Below are 8,322 nucleotides of genomic sequence, written 5' to 3'. Positions count from 1 at the left end.
TCTCTACAGACACATAATGCAAATGTTCTTTTTGTAGTCCCTTTTCAATTAAAAATTAAAGCTGGCTTTGGAGTTGGAGCATGGCTTCCTTCTTCTCTAAACCCAAGCATTCTTATTAAAAGAAAATCCAAATTCTCTGTCTCATGTCAGAAGAACCACCTGATATGGGACAGAATAAAAATCAAAATTCAGGGACTCTTTTGTTGCTACTAGTCTCATAATTCTTTGGTTTTATTTTGACTCTTTGAAACTTTTCTCTAGGTATAGTGCTATCTTAGAATTTAAACTTTCTGTTTTGATATTAATGATGTTTAAGTTATCTACATTGAATGATAAACTTTCCTAACAGTGATCTCTGAAGTCTCTAAAAAGGGTCCCACAATGACAATACCACCTGGATTGTGGTAATGACACTAAGTTGACAGATACCACCCAAAGATTGGCTTTGGACTACAAACTGCTCAGGACAATTTCAAGGTGGCTAGCTGAGATTGTCCAGCCTCACAGACTGCTCTAACTAGGACTTGAGACAAGCCCTGTACTTTTTCATTACGCAGAGACTAGATAAAAATGATACAGCTAGTTCTCCTAGGACTTGACCATTAACCTATTTTTTCAGGGTCCCCTAAAGATTCTATCATCACCAGACAGCAGGAAGTTATTTTAAGAACATAATGTCCATATTCCCAAGATGTGGGGTGGGTGGTTTTTGGTCATTCTTTGGGTTATGGATATTTGTTATCAATAAAAATTTGAGGTTATTTTTGTTATATATTTTATAAATATACAGTATAACATTATAAAAATTATAGGATAAAAGGTATACTATTGAATCTACTTTTAAACCAAAAAAGCAACTACTAGTTTTAAATATTTGACATTGATATTGTTTTTTGTACGTTGATTCAAATTTAAGGGTTTTTTTTTTGTTACAACCTACTGTACATACATTTTTACTCTTGTTCAAGGTATTGTACCTGTACAGTTCATCTAACAATGTAATATAAATTTCTAGTCCTTGATAGTTACTATTACAAACTATTTAGGACAATAAAGAAATGCTGGTTCATAGTTAGTCACCTATTACAGTCAAACTTGTGGTCATGTTAGGTATGTTTTCAAGGTCAAACAGAGATCTATTTTAGATAGGAAGTGGTCCTCAAACACTTCAGAGATCAACAGAATATGGCATTTAAGATGTTTTAATAACTTTTATGATGAGATATATTTGCTCTGGCAGCACTAATCTATTTCAAAGAAGATGATGGGAATCAAAGAAACTCCACATGGAGTTTACATTCTTTGTGGCAAAAGTTAGCCACTGGGCAGAAAAGTGCCCTTGCCTTGACTGTATGTTCTTCAAATTGGACAAGCAAGACAGAAAAGAAAGTGACTGCTAAACCCTGTCAGGACAAGGCAGGACAGTCCTTCAAAAATCCTGCTTCACAGAAAAGTCTGTCAGATTTTATAGGCCTGTAGGCCAAAGATGGATGCCCCAATATTGCAGAGGAGCCTTGGGTGACTATCCAGGTAGCCATTTGTTTCTGTCATTTCTTAATTTTTGAAGTTTTTTGCCTGCATTTCTTTTTTACTCAGGTAACATTATTTCCTCCTCAGGCCTCTGATGAAGTTGAAAACTAGATAGTTATAGTTTTCATTGTTATCAGATTCAGAAAAGAAACTCAATAAAGAGATGTTAAATGTATATGGTTGAAAGACATCAAAAGATAGTTTTGGCTTGGTAATACAAGTTAGAACAGAAAGTGAATTAGGTACAACATTTTGGACTCACTAAGATAGGTTAGATAATGGATATTTTCTCTGAATTTGTCAAATGCTAATGAACTAGACATTGTCAATATTGACTGTATAATTTGTATATAGTTGTTGTACTTATTGTATATAGTTTTTCTATGTTAGTAAAACCTTTGCTTTTTATTTAGACAAAAAGGGGGAAATGTGGAATATTTTGTTTGTGTTCTGACAAATAAAGCTTGCCCGGAGGGTGGAGCTAGCCACTAGTTAACCATAAAGGCTGGGCATGATGTCACACACTTTTAATCCCAGCACTTGGAAGGCTCATACCTTTGATCTTAGCACACGGGAGGTAGAGTCAGGAATATAACACTGGTGGAGACAGGATCTCACTCCTTTTTGATCTGAGGATCTGGAGAGGTAAGAAGTCACTAGTGGCTGTTCCTTTGCTTCTCTGATCTTTAAGTTTATTACCCTGATATTTGACTCCTGTTTTTTATTGATAAGATTAATTAAGATCATGCTTTACCAGACAAAATCTCAGCATGGAAGGGAAACTAGGTGGACATGGAGCCTGCCCCTACCTGAGGAGCTATTGGCCTGAGACACAGAGGATGTGTGTGTTTAAGTTTTCTTGAAGATGTAATTCCTGCTATGCCAGCTACTCCCTAAGGCAGACCCCACAACATACACACACAAAGGAAAATATGAAGTTGGGTAGGCAGGGATGTACATTGGATCTGGGAGGAGATAGGGGAAGATGGATGAACATGATCAAAATACATTTTGTGAAGTTCTCAAAAATTTATAAAATATTTAAAACACCATACTTGAATATTTTTTTAAAAAAATGACTAAACAAGAAACTCAATTTAGTGAACCTACCATTTCAATTTGACAACTGTTAATGCTTTTGCTTCACCTTCTATTTTTTTCTTGTTGGAAGTAACTTACAAACACCAAACATTCTATGTAAAATGACTCGTGCATTTCCTAAAAATAAGGATAGTTTCGTATGTAACCACAGCACCATTAGCAACATCTCCCTTCTATCTTCTAACAGCCAGCGTACATTCAAATGGTCTCTTTACCTCTTGAAACACATTTTATAGATGCTTAGCAAAACGAGATCCAGCTCACTCAGTTATCATGTGAGTCTGACTCAAAAGAAAAATAGGGAATCATAAATACCAAGTAACTGAGACATTAAGAGCAGGGAATAGCAGGTACCAAAATAAAAAAGTCTTTGGGGGTGGGGGATAAAGAAAAAAGAGATATTCTGTGACTAGCCCCCAATGCAACTGGGGATTGCAAAAGACTTTGGTAGGGGAGGAAGAACCAGTTCATGTATGACATTCATAAGCAAAGGAGGTTTGAATGTATTCTTCTCTTGATGTTGGTTTTACTGTTTTCAAAGTGTGACAACGCCAAGACTGAGTACAAGCTGAAGGAGCAATCTCACTAGCATATCAATAGGACTACATTCCATTTTCTTGAGTCCCTCTGAGGCATCTTAGATGTTCAGATCTTTACTGTGGCTCATAGAGCTGACTATTCAAATTTTGCTCCTGGAGACAACTGAGCAAAGGATTTATATAACCTAGCAAAGGATTTATTTCTCTCTTAGAGGTGACTCCAACAGTCACTGACACCTGATAGCCGCATAGGAACATGACCCTTCCCTCTACTTACTTGCATGCCTATCAGAGAGGATTTTACTTACCACACCCTCCGTGGAGCCAGAACCTGTTGTGTGAGTTATTGACCCTTTTTCTAATATGAAAATCTAAGTTCTTTATACCAGTTACAATTGGATTACCATTTTCATATGTTAGACCCCCCAAATCTAGGGTCTCAAGTGGGTACCCCAAGAACCCAGACTCCAGTCCAGTTGATGCAATAGCAAGAGATGTTTATTGATGCGGCTGTACAGTCTGGCAAACTCTGCTCCTAAGAGCAAGAGTCGCATCTTACTGTAGCCACATGGGTGCTTTTAAAGGAAAAGCCCACAAAAGCCATAAGATTACAATTCCCATACAATTTTGTTTCACAAAATCATGGTCTGATCACTGAGTGAGTACAGTCATGTCTGCATGTACATTCTTCCTGAAACCTCAAGGGGGGTTTACACAAAGGTCACAGTGGTCCTTCCTGGAACACTTGCAACTATCCCAGTCACAGTTGAGCACATCTCTTAACAGAAATCTTTTTACATTGTTACATTGTTACAGGGGTGGTTGAGTAATAGCTGAGTCAGGTGGCCCTTGGAACTAGTTTTCTTTTTAGTTCCTTATTCTCCTGGGGCTTGGGGGGTGTAAGCCTGAAGGGTTAGGGTTTTTCATATAAACCCCACATATAGTTCAGTGTTTACCTCTTTCACTCATAGTTGGGGACTTAAAGGTCAACAGAGCTTAAATTGTTTTCTGAGGTCTAAGTGCAAGACAGTGGTGAATAGCAACCTTTCAGTGGGCATGACAATTTGTTGGTCATGCCATTGAGTGCCTTGTTAATACCAATATCTCTTGTGCTGTTACCTAATATACCTGATGTGCTCATACAGTATCAAATATCCAGGGAACTGATAGCTCCATTTTTCTATACCTTCTTCAACTTTTCTCATAGTCCCAAAACACCTTGGATAACTGCTATAGTCTCATTCTGCTGTTATATCAAAGTATTCTATGTAATGCAATTGAGAGGACGGGGCTTATTTGCCTTACAATTTGAGGAGATTGTTCATCACTGAGAGAAGACAGAGTAGGAACTCAAGACAGGAACCTATAGGTAGGAACCAGGAAACAATGTTGCTTAGTGGCTCACTCTCTGGCTTGCTTACTAACTTTCTTATACTTGACTAATAATACTGCCCATGATGAGCTGGGTCCTTCCACAACAAGCATCAATCAAGACAATCTCCCACAGACATGGCCACAGGTAAACACAATTGGCTACGAGAGTAAGTGATATAGGTTCAAGATCTATTTATGAGATAGGCATGGCAGTGGCGGTGGTGGCCAGCAGAGGAAGGCAGGCCTGGTGGGTGGCAGCCATAACACAGTTTCAATAAAGACCAGAAACTGAGCTATTACTCGCTGAAGAGTTAGTGAAAACAAGCTCTTAATCAAGAGCTGGGAACAGGGACGCATTTAATCCCAACACCCGGGGAAGAAGCTATCTCCATGGGATGGGACCAGAACGGATCTGAACACCATGTCTGAGGCCAACTCCGGGCCCAGCTGCTGATCCTGCGAAACCCAACAACTTGGAGGTGTTGGTGAGACTACCCTGCTTAGCTGAAATCCATCCGGGAAATGATTCAGATCCCTACAGTTTGAAATCTGAGGAAACAAGATCAGCTGAGGAGTTGATGAATGAGCAAAATGTGACCTGAGAACACAGAGAAGGCACCGCCCAGCCACCAAACCAGATCACCAGAATCATAAGTATATACTTTACCAACTGAGATCAGCTGCTTCCAAAGAAACAGCCCAACAGCACCAATTTAACCGAGAACTCTTAGTGAACCAAGACAAAAAATTAGAACAAGAGAGGCACTTTCAGACACAGACACCTCCTGCACCGAGCAGAGAAAGAGATGAGTAGACGCCAGTGCAAAAATACAGGCAACAACATAAAGACCTATATGGCAACATCAGAACCTAGTGATTCTACACCTGCAAGACCTGAGCATACCAAGACAGAAGACACAGAAGAAATCAATTCTAAAAATGACTTTAAGAAGATGATAGAGGTCCTTAAAGAATAAATAAAAAATTCCCATAAAGTAGAAATGAAAAACTCCATTAAAGAGGAAATAAAAAATTCCCTTAAAGAAATGGAAGAAAAAAACGAACAAAAAATTGGAAGAAATCAAAGAAAGCCAAGAAAAAGCAATTAATCAGATGAAAGAAACATTCCAAGATCTGAAAAATGAATTTGAGACAATAAAGAAAACACATGCTGAGGGAATGCTGGAAATAGAAATCTTGACTAAATGAATAGGAACTACAGAAACAAGCATAACCAACCAAATGCAAGAGATGGAACAGAGAATCTCTGACACTGAAGACATGATAGAGAAAATAGATTCGTCAGTCAAAGAAAACACTAAAGACAAAAAAGTCATAACACAAAACGTCCAAGAAATTTGGGATACCATGAAAAGACCAAACCTAAGAATAATAGGGATAGAAGAAGGAGAAGAATACCAACTCAAAGGCACAGAAAATAGATTCAACAAAATCATAGAAGAAAACTTTCCTAACCTAAAGAAAGAAATGCCTATAAAGATAGAAGAAACTTACAGAACACCGAATAGGCTGGATCCCCAAAAAAAAGTCCCCTCACCACATAATAATCAAAACACTAAACACACAGAACAAAGAAAAAATATTAAGAGCCGCAAAGGAAAAAGACCAAGTAACATATAAAGGCAAACCCATCAGAATAACACCAGACTTCTCAATAGAGACTATGAAAGCTAGAAGGTCCTGGACAAAACTTATGCAGACATTAAGAGACCATGGATGCCAACCCAGGCTATTATACCCAGCAAAACTCTCAATCACCATAGGTGGAGTAAACAAAATATTCCAGGATAAAACCAGATTTAATCAATACCTGTCTACAAACCCAGCCTTACAAAAAGCACTAGAAGGGAAAATCCAACCCAAAGAAGCTAAACAGATCCATGAAAACTCAGGCAATAGATAATCCCACACCAACATACACCAAAGAAGGACATCACACCACCACCACCACCACCACCACCACCACCACCACCACCACAACAACAACAACAACAACAACAAAAACAGGAATTAGCTGGGTGTTGGTGGGGCACGCCTTTAATCCCAGCACTCGGGAGGCAGAGCCAGGTGGATCTCTATGAGTTCGAGGCCAGCCTGGGCTACCAAGTGAGCTCCAGGAAAGGCGCAAAGCTACACAGAGAAACCCTGTCTCGAAAAACCAAAAAAAAAAAAAAAAAAAAAAAAAAAAAAAAAAAAAAAAAAAAAAAAAAAACCAAAAAAACAACAGGAATTAACAATCACTGGTCATTAATATCCATCAATATAAATGGACTCAACTCACATATAAAAAGACAGGTTAACAGAATGGATAAGAAAACAGGACCCATCCATCTGCTGCATACAAGAAACACACCTTGACTTCAAAGACAGACACTACCTCAGAGTAAAGGGCTGGGAAAAGGCTTTCCAAACAAATGGACCTAAGAAACAAGCTGGTGTAGCTATCCTAATATCTAATAAAATAGACTTCAAACTAAAATCAATCAAAAGAGATCAGGATGGGCATTACATATTTATCACAGGAAAAATCCACCAAGATGAAGTCTTGATTTTAAACATTTATGCTCCAAATACAAAAGTACCCACATTCATAAAAGAAACACTACTAAAGCTTAAAACACACATCAAACCCCACACATTAGTAGTGGGAGATTTTAACACACCACTCTCACCAAAAGATAGATCTACCAGACTGAAACTTAACAAAGAAATAAAGGACCTAACAGATGTTAGGTCTTTTATTCAATGGCCTTTATTCAAATGGACTTAATAGATATCTATAGAACATTCCATCCAAATATACCTTCATCTCAGCACCCCATGGAACCTTCTCAAAAATTGACCACATGTTGGCCACAAAACAAATATCAACAGATTCAAAAAAATTGGAATAACCTCCTGTATCTTATTGGACCACCATGCCTTAAAGTTAGACTTCAACAACAACAAAAATTATAGAAAGCCTACATACTCATGGAAACTGAATAATGCCCACCTGAAACATCAATGGGTCAAGGAAGAAATAAAGAATGAAATTAAAGATTTCCTAGAATTCAATGAAAATGAAAGTACAACATACCCAAACTTATGGGACACTATGAAAGCAGTGCTAAGAGGAAAATTCATAGCTCTAAATGCACACATAAAGAAGATGGAGCAATCCCATACCAATAAATTAACAGCACAACTGAAAGCTCTAGAACAAAAAGAAACAAACTCACCAAGGAGAAATAGATGCCAGGAAATAATCAAATTGAAGGCTGAAATCAACAAAATAGAAAACAAGAGAACAATACAAAAAAATCAATGAAACAAAGAATTTATTCTTTGAAAAAATCAACAAGATAGACAAACCCCTAGCCAAATTAACCAAAAGGCAAAGAGAGAGCACCCAAATTAACAAAATCAGAAATGAAGAGGGAGACATAACAACAGACAATGAGGAAATCCAGAGAATCATCAGATCATACTTCAAAAACCTGTACTCCACAAAAATGGAAAACCAGGAAGAAATGGACAATTTTCTGGACAAATACTACATACCAAAATTAAATCAAGATCAGATAAACCATCTAAATAGACAAATAACCCCTAAAGAAATAGAAACAGTCATCAAAAGTCTCCCAACCAAAAAAAGTTCAGAACCAGATGGTTTCAGTGCAGAATTCTACCAGACTTTCAAAGAAGAACTAATACCAATACTCTTCAAAGTGTTCCACACAGTAGAAACAGAAGGAACACTATCAAACTCTTTTTA

Source organism: Peromyscus leucopus, chromosome 16_21 (assembly GCF_004664715.2).
Source record: "Peromyscus leucopus breed LL Stock chromosome 16_21, UCI_PerLeu_2.1, whole genome shotgun sequence".
Classification (NCBI taxonomy): Eukaryota; Metazoa; Chordata; class Mammalia; order Rodentia; family Cricetidae; genus Peromyscus; species Peromyscus leucopus.
This window is presented reverse-complemented; position numbering follows the sequence as displayed.